The sequence below is a fragment of the Tupaia chinensis genome, unplaced genomic scaffold (genome assembly GCF_000334495.1).
Source record: "Tupaia chinensis unplaced genomic scaffold, TupChi_1.0 Scaffold143936_1, whole genome shotgun sequence".
Taxonomy (NCBI): Eukaryota; Metazoa; Chordata; class Mammalia; order Scandentia; family Tupaiidae; genus Tupaia; species Tupaia belangeri.
The window spans coordinates 1,540,371-1,551,919 of NW_006203787.1; positions in this window are offsets into that span (position 1 = coordinate 1,540,371).

Consider the following 11,549-nt stretch of genomic DNA (forward strand, 5'->3'; position numbering starts at 1 on the left):
ATTTGTTATTCATAATCTCTTCTGTGTGACATGTTCTCGGATGTAAGCAATGAACTTTGATTTGCTTTGTAAATTTCTTCCTTAGACCATCCATAAAGATTTTTTAAAAAGTTTTATTTAGGGCAAGTGGCGTGGAGGTTAAGGCATGTGAATCCCACATAGCCAGCTGTGTGGTCTGAGTCCCAGATCTTGTGGCTTGAAAAGCACGCTGGAAAGAAATCTGTTGATTATTAGGTAAATTTGGTAATGTCTCCACACAATGATTAAGTGTGAAAAATAAATTTATTTCTTAAAAGAAGTAAAAATGAAAGACACACTGGGTGCGTGTGCATGTGCGCCCCAAATCCTGAGGAGAATGGAAGAGAGGCGAGTGTGGTGTGGCCATCTCCTGCTTAAACAGCATCTCCAAACCATCCAGAGTTAAGAAATTAATGTGGCCGCCAGGGGGCAATAATACCACAGCGATGCTGGAATAGTAATAAGCTTGCCTTTATTGTGTCCAAATCACCTCCCAGAATAATCTTAGGTGAATGGATTTTGTGCTACTGAGAGTCTACTATACAATTAAGTACTAATACACTAATTACATTTCTGATTCAAAGTAACGATAATAATCAGTGCACTGCCGCCCGTACAGTTGGGCAGGCTTCAGAGGGGAAAACGTTTATTCCCTTCTGCTATTTTCCCTGTAGAAAGAAATCTCAGCCTTAAAAGGGACTATCAAGGGGCCGGGGGTGGGCATGGGCAGGAATTGGGAGAGGGGAAACTTCTAGGTAAGGAAAAAGAGCCCAGGGACACGCAGGGTGAGTACCTTAGAAACAGGATCAGAACCTGGGTCTCATGTTCTCAGAACTGGGCAAGCTGATGCAGCCTGCTTGGTGAGGAAGGGAGTGTCGTACCCTCTAGGAGTCTCCACATGTAATATGAGCGTAGTTTTTGGTAAAGTTTATTTATTTATTCCACTAAAAAGAGAGAAAGACAGCACCCAACAGGATCTTCACTCCTCGATCCACCCCGAGCCCCGGCCAGCCCCAGACCATGGGCAGGTGAATGCCCAGTGTACTCAGAGGACATGGTCACACCACAACCCATTCTCCTCCACTCTCCTCCTGGGATTTTGGGCAAGCGTGTACAGACGCTCGGTGCGATTACTCAGGGAGGTCTCTGGAAATGGCCCTGGACCTTTCCCATGTGAACCAGCCTCACAGAATGTCAAGCTTAACTGTCGTGCTCCCATCCAACCCAATGTGGGCTTATTGAGTTCCTAACGTGGGCGAGGCCCCACGTGTCCTTGGGGAATAATAATAGCAATAATACTACTAATAAAACAGCTATGGGCTCCTCACCCAGGATTTCAGGATCCAGTGAGATATAGATACTTAATTGCCAGACACCTATCGAGTAGCAAAGCATATCAGGTGATATAAAAGAAAGAACAAGCTATTTTCAGACCATATCGTGGGGAAAGGGGTGGTGAGAAACTGACACTTCACCCCAGGCTTGAGGGGAAAGACAAACACAAACTCTTGGGGAAGGATGTTCTAGGCTGGGCCTCAGGTATATTGGGTTATATAGAGACTAGCTGGTGTCGTTCAATGCAAAGAATCCGCTAGGCCACACAAAGGCTTTGGGATTTTTATCCTAAGTTTGGAGGTTTAATACACAGGATTGATTGAGAGCCAGTTTTTTTTTTTTTTTTTTTTTTGAGATTTACATGGCTTCCATTTAGGGAAAATATTGGAAGACTTTGGGATTTTTATCCTAAGTTGTAAAGCGTTTATACAGAGGCCTGATCAGGATCCAGTTATATTTTTTGAGATTAGTCTGGTTTCCATTTGGGGAAGACATAGGAAAGGAACGAGAGTGAAGCGAGGAGAAGTATTAGGAGGCTGTTACAGTCACCAGGTGATGATGAAGAATTAGCAAAGATGGAGGGAAGTACGTGGGTTCCAGATGTGTTTTGAGTGCAACTAGGTAAGACTTGTTCTGGAGGTTGGCAGATAAGGGAAAGATAGATACCAAGGGAGTGACCTTCTAGTGCTGGGCATATGACAGGGTGGGTGGAGGCAATGCTGACGGAATTGGAGAAGGCAATAAAATGATCAGATCAAGCGCTGAGTCTGAGATGCGGTGATCTCGGATGTCAGGAGACATCCGAGGGGGAAACACGGCTGGTGCGCAGGAGCAAGGTGTCGGCTACAGATCATTCATAAGGATCATCAGCCAAAAGCCCTTGACAGTAGATAAGGTTGCCTGGAAAAATCGTGTCGAGAAAAAAGAGGACCAGAAACTGGTCTTGGGAGGACGTCAACATTTGGAGAGCAGAGAGGAAACGAATACACGTAAAGGTAATTGTACAAGAGCGAGGAGAATGTGGTATCACAGAAGCCGAAGAAAGAGGCTCTTTCAAAAAGGAGTGTATAAACACCTGTCGAATGCTGCTGATGGCTTGTATGAGGCCTGAAAAGCAGACCCTGATAAAGCAGTAGCGGGTGACTGGCTTCCTTCCTGAGAGTACTTAGAGTTACATGGAGGAAGTGGAGGCCAGAGGAGAGGGCTTGGAGAGGAAATGGGAACACAATACCCCCAAATAAATTCTAGATTGGCTTAAGGACTTACATGCAAAAGGTGAAACTAAAACTCTAGAAGGTAATATGGAAGATTACGTTCAGGATTTTATAGTAGGGAACAGCTTAATACACACAAAAAGATAATATCAGTGGGAGGGCAGATACATTTAATATTAAGAACTTCTGTTGCATAAAAAATGTGTAAAAAACAAGTCTTATACATGCATATTGGTGATCTCTCTAGTCCACATGTAGAAGTGGAGAGAAGACCTTTCTCATGTGCTCAGAGACTCAGACAAGAATGTTTATAGGTAACATCATAAAGTAGCAGGAGGGCCAGTCGAGGGCCTGGTGGTTAAGGTGGCCAGATCCCATGTAGCTGATCAAGTGATTGAGTCCTGAGCCTGGTGGCTTGAAAAACATGCTGGGGATGCATGCATGTGTGCCCAAAATCCCAGAAGGAAGGAGAAATAGAGAAGAGATGACAGCAAACCAAGCCCCATGGTGTGGGGAGGGAAAAGGTGCTTCTCCACCTCCCTCTCTCTCTGTCGCTGTGTCTCTCTGGTAAGCACAGAACACCTCTGGAAAAAATTCTAAAAAAGAAATAGCAAGGCTCTGATGACCAAGTCTCAAGAGACTTGGCCCAGGTATGTCTATACAAGGCGGTCTGAACGCTACCAACACTGCATGTAAGGAAAGTGAGGGGACTACACAGATGCCACTTTCGCACGTAATACCGAACAAAAATTCAATGTGGAGGTTACGCGCGATGTGTCCAGTTCCACATGGTTTAAGAATGTTATTTAGAAATATGAGGATAAAATATCTGAAGAAAGGCTAAAAAAATGAAAGTATTTGCCTTTGGTCAGCAGATAGGCATAGAGAGTAGAGTAGGGGGTGACTTTTTTTAGTGTATTTATTCCTTCCATGGTCGAGAGAGACAGAGAGACATACCGTGACCCACCCCCAGCCTCAGCTAGCCCCAGATCATGCCTGGCATACTCAAGATGTGAACCTGGCGCCCCCTATCCAGCCTCATAGAATGGACCCTTTTACCTGTGTCACTGTCCAGCCCCGCTTCCTTCAATGTATTACTCAGTAGTAATATTTGAATATTAAAACTATATAGAGCTATCATTTTATGTTTATTTTAACTTTTGATTTACTTACTTTTTTAAAGTCAGGGTCTTGCAGTGTCCTGACTCTCTCATCTCAGCCTCCCAAGTAGCTGGGACCATGGGTGGCTTCCACCCCGCTTGGCTTTCAGAGTAAGCTGGGAATCAAACCCAGGCTTCTCATGTGGCCTCAGCCTGCCAGACAGCAGTGTCCTGTGTATGACACCACAGGTGGGCCTGCATGTTATAGTAAAATAAAAAAATATAAACATGAAAATAATTTTAAAGGGACCAGCAGATAGCATAATGTTTACGTCACTGAACTCCCATGCAGTTCAAGTCCCAGACCTGGCAGCTTAAAGCTCACACTGGGCGTGTGTGCATGCATGTTCAAAATCCTGAGAGGAGAATGGAGGAGAGGGATTGTGGCATGGCCATTTTCCTTGGGGGTGATTTTTCGCTTTCTTTCTCTGTCTCTCTGGTAAGCACACATGCTTGTTGCAAAAAATCTTTCCAAAATAATAATAATAATGATAATTTTAAAAGTGAAAGGGGGGGATAGAAGCTATATGAGAGACAGCTCTTACACTCTGGATGGGGAATAGAGACAGAGTAGCTAGCTGACAAGAGATATGGGATCTGGGACGACTGATTATTTTTAACTGCTGTTTTTGGTTGTTGTTTTTAATTGAGCTTTTCTCTGTGAGAGAGAGAGAGAGAGAGAGAGAGAGAGGTTCCCCCAATAGGACCTTTATGTTATGACCCATCCCTGCCTCAGCCAGTCAGGGTCATGGGGCCTGCACACCTGATGTGCACAGGAGATCTTGGGACACGAACCTGGAACCTTCTTATGTGGGTCCAGCACCATGAACATTGTGACCATGACACTCCTGGCTGGCCCCCAACTGTTTCTATTTCATGGTCAACTACATAGAAGTCCAGTGACGTAACCATGATGCCATATGTTGGTCCCTGGAGCTTTTACTACTAGGTGTGTATACCTTGTCAACCCCCAGCCCCAGATACATAGCAATGTGCTCATGGCTCCTCAAGGCCACCGAGAAGCATGGCATGACCTCAGAGAAGCACATTGTAGATGGTCATAGTGAACTGAAACTTTTTTTAGTTGGAAATCGAGAACATAACAAATGGATTTGAACACAGAAATCTATAAATAGATTTTGATAATAAATTAGGCTCTTTTACCACATGGGATATAATGATTCCAAGAGGGCTCCAGGATCTTCCCCCAATTCCTGGGCAAGTGACTTGTTTGCTCCTCTTTGCAAGCAAAAGTACCTGTGTTACAAAGTTTGAGAACCCACGACGGAGGCTGGAGTGGGTGTGAGAAGCCAAGCAGAGAATAGGAACCATATTTTTGGACTCAAAAGCATGTGATTTTTTTTTTTTACCTCCCTACATAACATCAGTGTCTTAAAGACTGCTCATTTCTGTGTTAGACTGTTCTACTAAACGACATGCTACATGGGGCATATAATAACCATGTATTTATTTTATCTACCGGACCATGACAAACATGGCTGTAGCATGCAGCCTCTAGATAGAATTGTATTAAGCTCCTTGCAGTCTCTGTCTGCCATTTGGCTGTTGAACTACTCCACTATTTCGGGCTTTCCTTTTGATAAAATTCAGAGCAGTACGAGTTGCACTCAAAATTGCACGAATTCTGGACTCTGTTTAGGGAAATACATTTGCATCTCTATCATTCTTTTGCTTTGACAGATGAGTAAAAGGAGTCACGGAGGTGTTGCTTGCTCGAGATCCTAAAACCCGCAAGCAGAAGCTGCTAGTTCCCTATTTTGTCGAGTAAATGGTGCTACTATTTTTGGTTCAGTGTTCTTTTCCATTTCTGGTTATCATGATCAGAGACAAATTCTACTTTGTTTCTAAGATACTCTCTGATCTCTTTCTGGCAACCGGCAGGGCAAATGCAACCACAGGCGTTCTCACATCGTAGGTTTTTTGGGTGGCCGATGGGAGATTAAGATAAAGCCCCAAGTAACTAAATAAATATAAAATTCTACCCTAAACCCTGCACCAGCAAATACAAGGAAATCTGTGGACTTAACCCTTCTTTAATAACTTGTCAAAACCTGTTATCTACTTAATGCTGTGTCCTCTGAAAAAAGCCAGAGGGGAGTAAATCTCACCAGTAATGAGTAACATTCTTTGAAAAAGCACTTAAAAGGTGTTTAAGGAGCAAAAATTATTTTAAGCATTTAGAAAAATAACTACAAATGCTATCTATATGCTAAAAAGGGTAATATGAAAATAGAGTCTAATAATATAGTAATAATCAGATTAGGGAGCAATTTGCCATTGACAAGAAGCAGGAGACTGGGATCTGATGGTACTGTCACCCTGGAGAAGGGTTTGGAAGGGAGGTGGACGAATTCCCTAAGGAGACTGAGAAGATAGAAAACAATGTTTGAGAGATGGCTATAGACACAGCTTTTCATTCGTAGGGAGAGGGTATCTTACAATGCAAGGCCCTAAGATTAGAAAGTGGCCAGCAGGTGTTGTGGTAGTTAATTATGCTGGACTCCCACATGGCAGACTGTGGTTCGAGTCCCAGACCTGGCAGCTTGCTTTCTCACTTTCTCTCTCTTGCTCTCACTATCTTTCACTCTGCTTCTCTCTGGTCAAATTTAAATGAGTAAGTAAATAAATTAATTAATTAAATAATTCTTTAAAAATAAAAAAATAAAAAAAGGTGGTCAATCCCCTTCTCTCCTCACTCCTCCTATTGACCTGTCTAACCTTCTCTAAGACAGAATACAAGGAAATGATAGCAAGGAATAGGAATTTCAGAGTATCACTTAACACGCTCTCTCATTCTTCCATACATTGGTTCAACTCTCTGTCCCTTCTGCCAGAATGTCCTTCCTTCAGCCCCTGCTCCCTGGTAGATTGCTACTCTCCCTGCATGGTCAGCCCTGGTGCATTCTCTCTGAAACTTTCTTAAATAGTCAGGCTTGGGGCCAGATGGTGGCCCAGTGATAAAAAACAAAAACAAAAACAAAAACAAAAATGAAACAAAATAAAACAAAACACATACAATGCTCTCCCAGGCTGACCTATAGAGGAAGGTTCTGGATTCACGTATCAAGGTAGGAACACGCCTGTAACACAGTCTCTCCAGACTGGGCGGGTCTGTCCTTTAATGAGTCCTGGTCCCAATACTAACTGCCAAAGTACAGCCAATAGAAATCTGCTTTTTCTTTTATTTTTTAAAACATAATTATTTTATTTAACTTTATTTATTTATTTATTTTAATTTGACCGGAATTGAGGGGAGAGAAAGTGAGAAAGCAACCTGCTAGGTCTGGGACTTGAACTGTGTTTGGCCACGTGAGAGTCCAGCACCCTTAACCACCGTGCCACCTGTCAGCCCCCCAGAAATCTGCTTTTGCTTTGTAATAAATTTTTGATATTCCATGCTAAAGAATGCTTTACTGCTCTCGTTATTCCTGGCTCAATAAAAGTTAAATTAAATCTTCAGAAAAGTTTTCCGTCTTAGGTTCCCAAATGATAGAATCAACCTAAAGAGTATTCAATGCAGTTGGAATTAGATATGTAAGCAATGATTTTCATATTTTACTTTGTAACTTCTGATTTGTCCCAAAGCATGCCCCGTTACCTATCCATACCCACCAATGAGTCACACATATCTTTCTTCTTATGGAGTACGCTTCATTGGGCCAGTTACAGAGATCTTGGGCAGCTCTCACTCTGCCTCTGCTTCATCTGACAGCTTCTGTTGGTTTTGCAGTGTAGAGTTCAGACTCACCTCTAAATTTCCTTTTCCACTTGCTCACAATGCACTTAACCCCATTATACATTCATGTTCCACTTCCTGTTTTTCATAACTCATTTTGCCTTGTTGACCCTCACTTCAACTTCCCTTTGGCATATGAATGTCACATTTTCAGAACAGATGATCTCTATATTTAACCACCTCTGGTCTTTACGTTGCTCTGGGGCCATAGAGTGTAGGAGTTAAGAATGATGTCTGACAATGGTTGCAAATCATGTCTCCACTGCTCAGCACCTTTGGCGAAGCTGCTCATTCTTTTAAATCTTGTTTGGTTCATCTACAGAAAGGTAATAATAGTTCCCTCACGTGGTTATCATGAGAATTTAAGTATTTCCAATCCTCAGCACAGTGCCTGGGATGTCCTAAGTGTTTGGAGGTGTCAGTTATGATTTCTTTTCTCCTGCCATTAGGAACTCTCCTTTCTGTATCTAAGGACTGCACCGTCTCCCTCAGCAAGAAAGCCTAATAGTATTTCACCAAATTAGCAAAGTACTAGAACAAATGAAATGCTAAGTCAAGACTCATGAATTATCATGGATGATGTTCCTGTCATGAATGACCTTAGTCTACATTTGTGTCAAAGGGAGGAATTATAATCGCCTCCCCTTGCCTGTGTCCACTTCCTCAGGAAGCTCTGCACTTGATTATTAACCTTGAGAAGAAATTCTTGCCCTTGGTTTGGTATCAGCTTCCCTTTGTAACCGATCCATGGCCCTTACATTCTCAAGAGATTCTAGATTTCCTCCTGCCAGATACTCAACCACTGAGAGGCTTTCTAGGGTTGGTCATCCACATCCTGCCCCCACACCTTTCAGGAATTCCAGCCTTATTGCTGTGGCAGAATCTGCTAGGGACTCAGGACTCTTCCAAGGAGCCTACCACGATTTGTCAGAGGGTGGAGAGTTCTTCGATGTTATTCAGGAACTCATTGTCTTAATCCTCACATTATCACACCAATCCCTGAGCAGCTATGTACACATCGACTTTCTATCTCTGAATTCTTCCGGACATTTCACAAACGAAGTCATATAATATGTGGCCTGAATGGTGCCAGGCATGAACTCTGAGGTATTACAGGTCAGCCCTCCAGGTCCATTCCCTCCCCATTCAGTCTCAGTCTCTGTCTCATGGACCTGCCAGTGGTTCCCTTGCTCTTTGTCTTTTGGTTGACCTTGGCCAATGAAAGACGCTCACAGGAGAAGAGAGGCTGGGAGGAGAGTGCGATTTCATTATATGTTGTCTCAGTCCAGTCCCTGTGTGCGCCAGGGACTGACCACATTCCCCCACCCAAAGGAATGTTTCCTGTCGGGCAGTAGTTGCTACACAGCTTCTCTCTTTGAGTTTCAGTCACTTCTTTCTCCTCTTACACCTCAGGTCAGGGGGTGATAACAGCTCCTAACCTTTGCTAGCTCAAGGGTGCTGCAGCAAATCTATGAGTTTTCTTAATGCCTGTCTGCCTGTCTGCACACTATTAAACTGTTCTCAGTAGCCCAGTTTGAAATTGCTAGTATCTCTTTCTTGCCAGGACCCTGACTGACACAGCCTCTGGATTGATTTTCTGAAGCTCATGTTTTCACACTTTCTTCAATCATCTATGGCCAGGAGGTGCAAGATAAAATACCATAAATATGATTGAAAGCCAGGCCAGTAAAAACACTTTTATCAATAGAGGATGTTGGGCTAGCTGGCGACTTGGTGGTTAAGGCAGTAGGATCTCCCATGGCCGACTGCACAATTTGAGTCCTGGACCAGGCTGATTAAAAAACACCCCAGGGCACATGTGCATGAGTGCCCCAAATCTCCCTTGTGGGTCAGTCTTACAGTGATCACTTGGGCGTGTACCACCATCCAGCTCCTCCTCTGGACATTCTTGGTTCTCTGTCTTAAATTTCTTTTCGTACTTGAGACCAACAGATGGCAAAGTAGTTATGTCGCTAGACTCCCACATGGCCGACCATGGTTTGAGTCCTGGACCTGGTGCCTTCAAACTCACACCAGGCGTATGTGCATATGTGCTCAAAATCCTGAGAGGAGACTGAAGGAGAAGAGACCATGGCATGGCCATTCCACTCGGGATGGGGGCAGGGGGTGATTTCTCACTTTTTGTCTCTCCGTCTCCTTCTCTCTTTCTCTCCGCAGAGCGCACATGTACCCTTTAGCAAAAATCTCACTAATTTTTTTTTCAGACTTTATGTCCTTTTGATATTCTCTTTTCCCATCTCACCTTCCACCAAAATTTTTTCTCTAGATCCAGCACCCCTTTACTAATAGCCAAGATTAGATTACAATGTATCAGTGGACAAATTCTTTATCTTTTCAGTTCTTACTATGTCACTTTTAGCACTGTATAATGCATAGGTCAGATCAATGAAACTCTATATTTTCCCTGGGTTTAATTTCCCTTCTCTTCCAGATATTTACTTCTTTTGTACACAACAAAGAATAGAGTAAAAATCACTTTTATAAATATTACTGTGCAAATATAAATGTGTTTATATAGTCCACTTTCAGAGGTACCTGGGTACTAGACAAATATAAATCATCAATATTTCTAAATAGAAGTATCTTCTTTGTGTGTCTAATCTCTAAGAGTTTCTGAACATTTTCTAATAAATCCTTTTCGTTTCTATATTAAATTCATTTTCTCCTAAGAAACTGTCAGAGGCAAGAAGAGCGATCCCTACCTTGTTGTTAAATCAAGGTGAATCAACTCTCAGACTCATTCTTGGTAGCTTCTAGCCTGGGTTTCAAAGTGTTATTGGTATTTACTCCTGGGATACATGCATTAGAAGTAACAAACTGAAAACCCGAGGGGAGGAGGGGAGGCAGAAGGAGAGAGACACATATGTGGACCTTCTCCATTGGTCATAATTAGTCTGCTTATTCCTACCTGTCTCCAGACCAAAATCTTCACCTTCTATGGCTTTGCTTCATCCTCCAAAAAGCATATCTTTGATGACGGGAGCTCTGAGCCAGTTCAGTTTTCCAAGTTAGGTTGAGCCCAGTTCAGTTTACTCAGACATAGTATGATAGAACGAAGATAAGCATTGTACTCCTCGCTCAAGATTGTTACTAAGGTGGAATGAGTTTTTCTAAGTAAAGTGCTTTGGACATTGCCTGACCCACCATAAGTGTTAACAGTGTGAGCTTCTACTATGGGGGTGTGATTATTCTTGATTTTATTATCATTTGATTCTGCGGCAAGAGTAGTTAAGATTTGTATTAAGAAATAGTTGGGGCCAGTCTGTGGCCTGGTGATTAAGGGAGCTGGGTGCCATATGGCTGACTAGTTTGAGTCCCCAGAGCTTGAAAGCATAAATAGTGCATGTGCATGGGATTGTGGTGTGACAGTGAGGAGGTGCTTTCTACCTCTCTCAAGTGTGTGCACACTCCGGCCAATTTTTAAGAGAGAGCGAAGTGAGGAGTTGAACTCGGTATTGGTATTGGTACGGGGGAACACATATTTCACTCTTATCAGTGACGTTTTTCCCAATCATTATAATCACAAGTATAATCCTATTTTTGGAGAACAAGTCCGGTGGGTTCCCATTGCATTCATAATGATCTTACTACGTGGTAGCCAGGGTTCCCATGATACATGAGGGGACTTCAAAACATTGGTGGAAAAGCAGAATTAAAGTACCAGTTTATTTTGATGCAAATTAAAAAAAAATCTATACATAATTTTTCAGAATATACTCTTTCTGTGAGCTTTTGGAAGAGTCCTTGTAAATATAAATCTAGGTTATGAAGTTAGTCTGTATGGAACAGAGTCCTTTCTGCAGTTTGAAATAACTTGCTCTTCTTGTAATTGCTGGCAAATTCTAACTACTAATTATTTCATTAACTACAACTGCTTACAGATAATATGAGAGTCATCTGCATTTCCCTCTAAACACCCCCTCAGATTTTTCGTTAGACAGTTTTCTTTCTTTCTTTCTTTCTTGACCTAGAAGGAGAGTGATGTTGAACGAAATCATCTATTTCCAAAGAAGTTCTTGGAAGTTTGAAAAGAAAGCCCTCTGC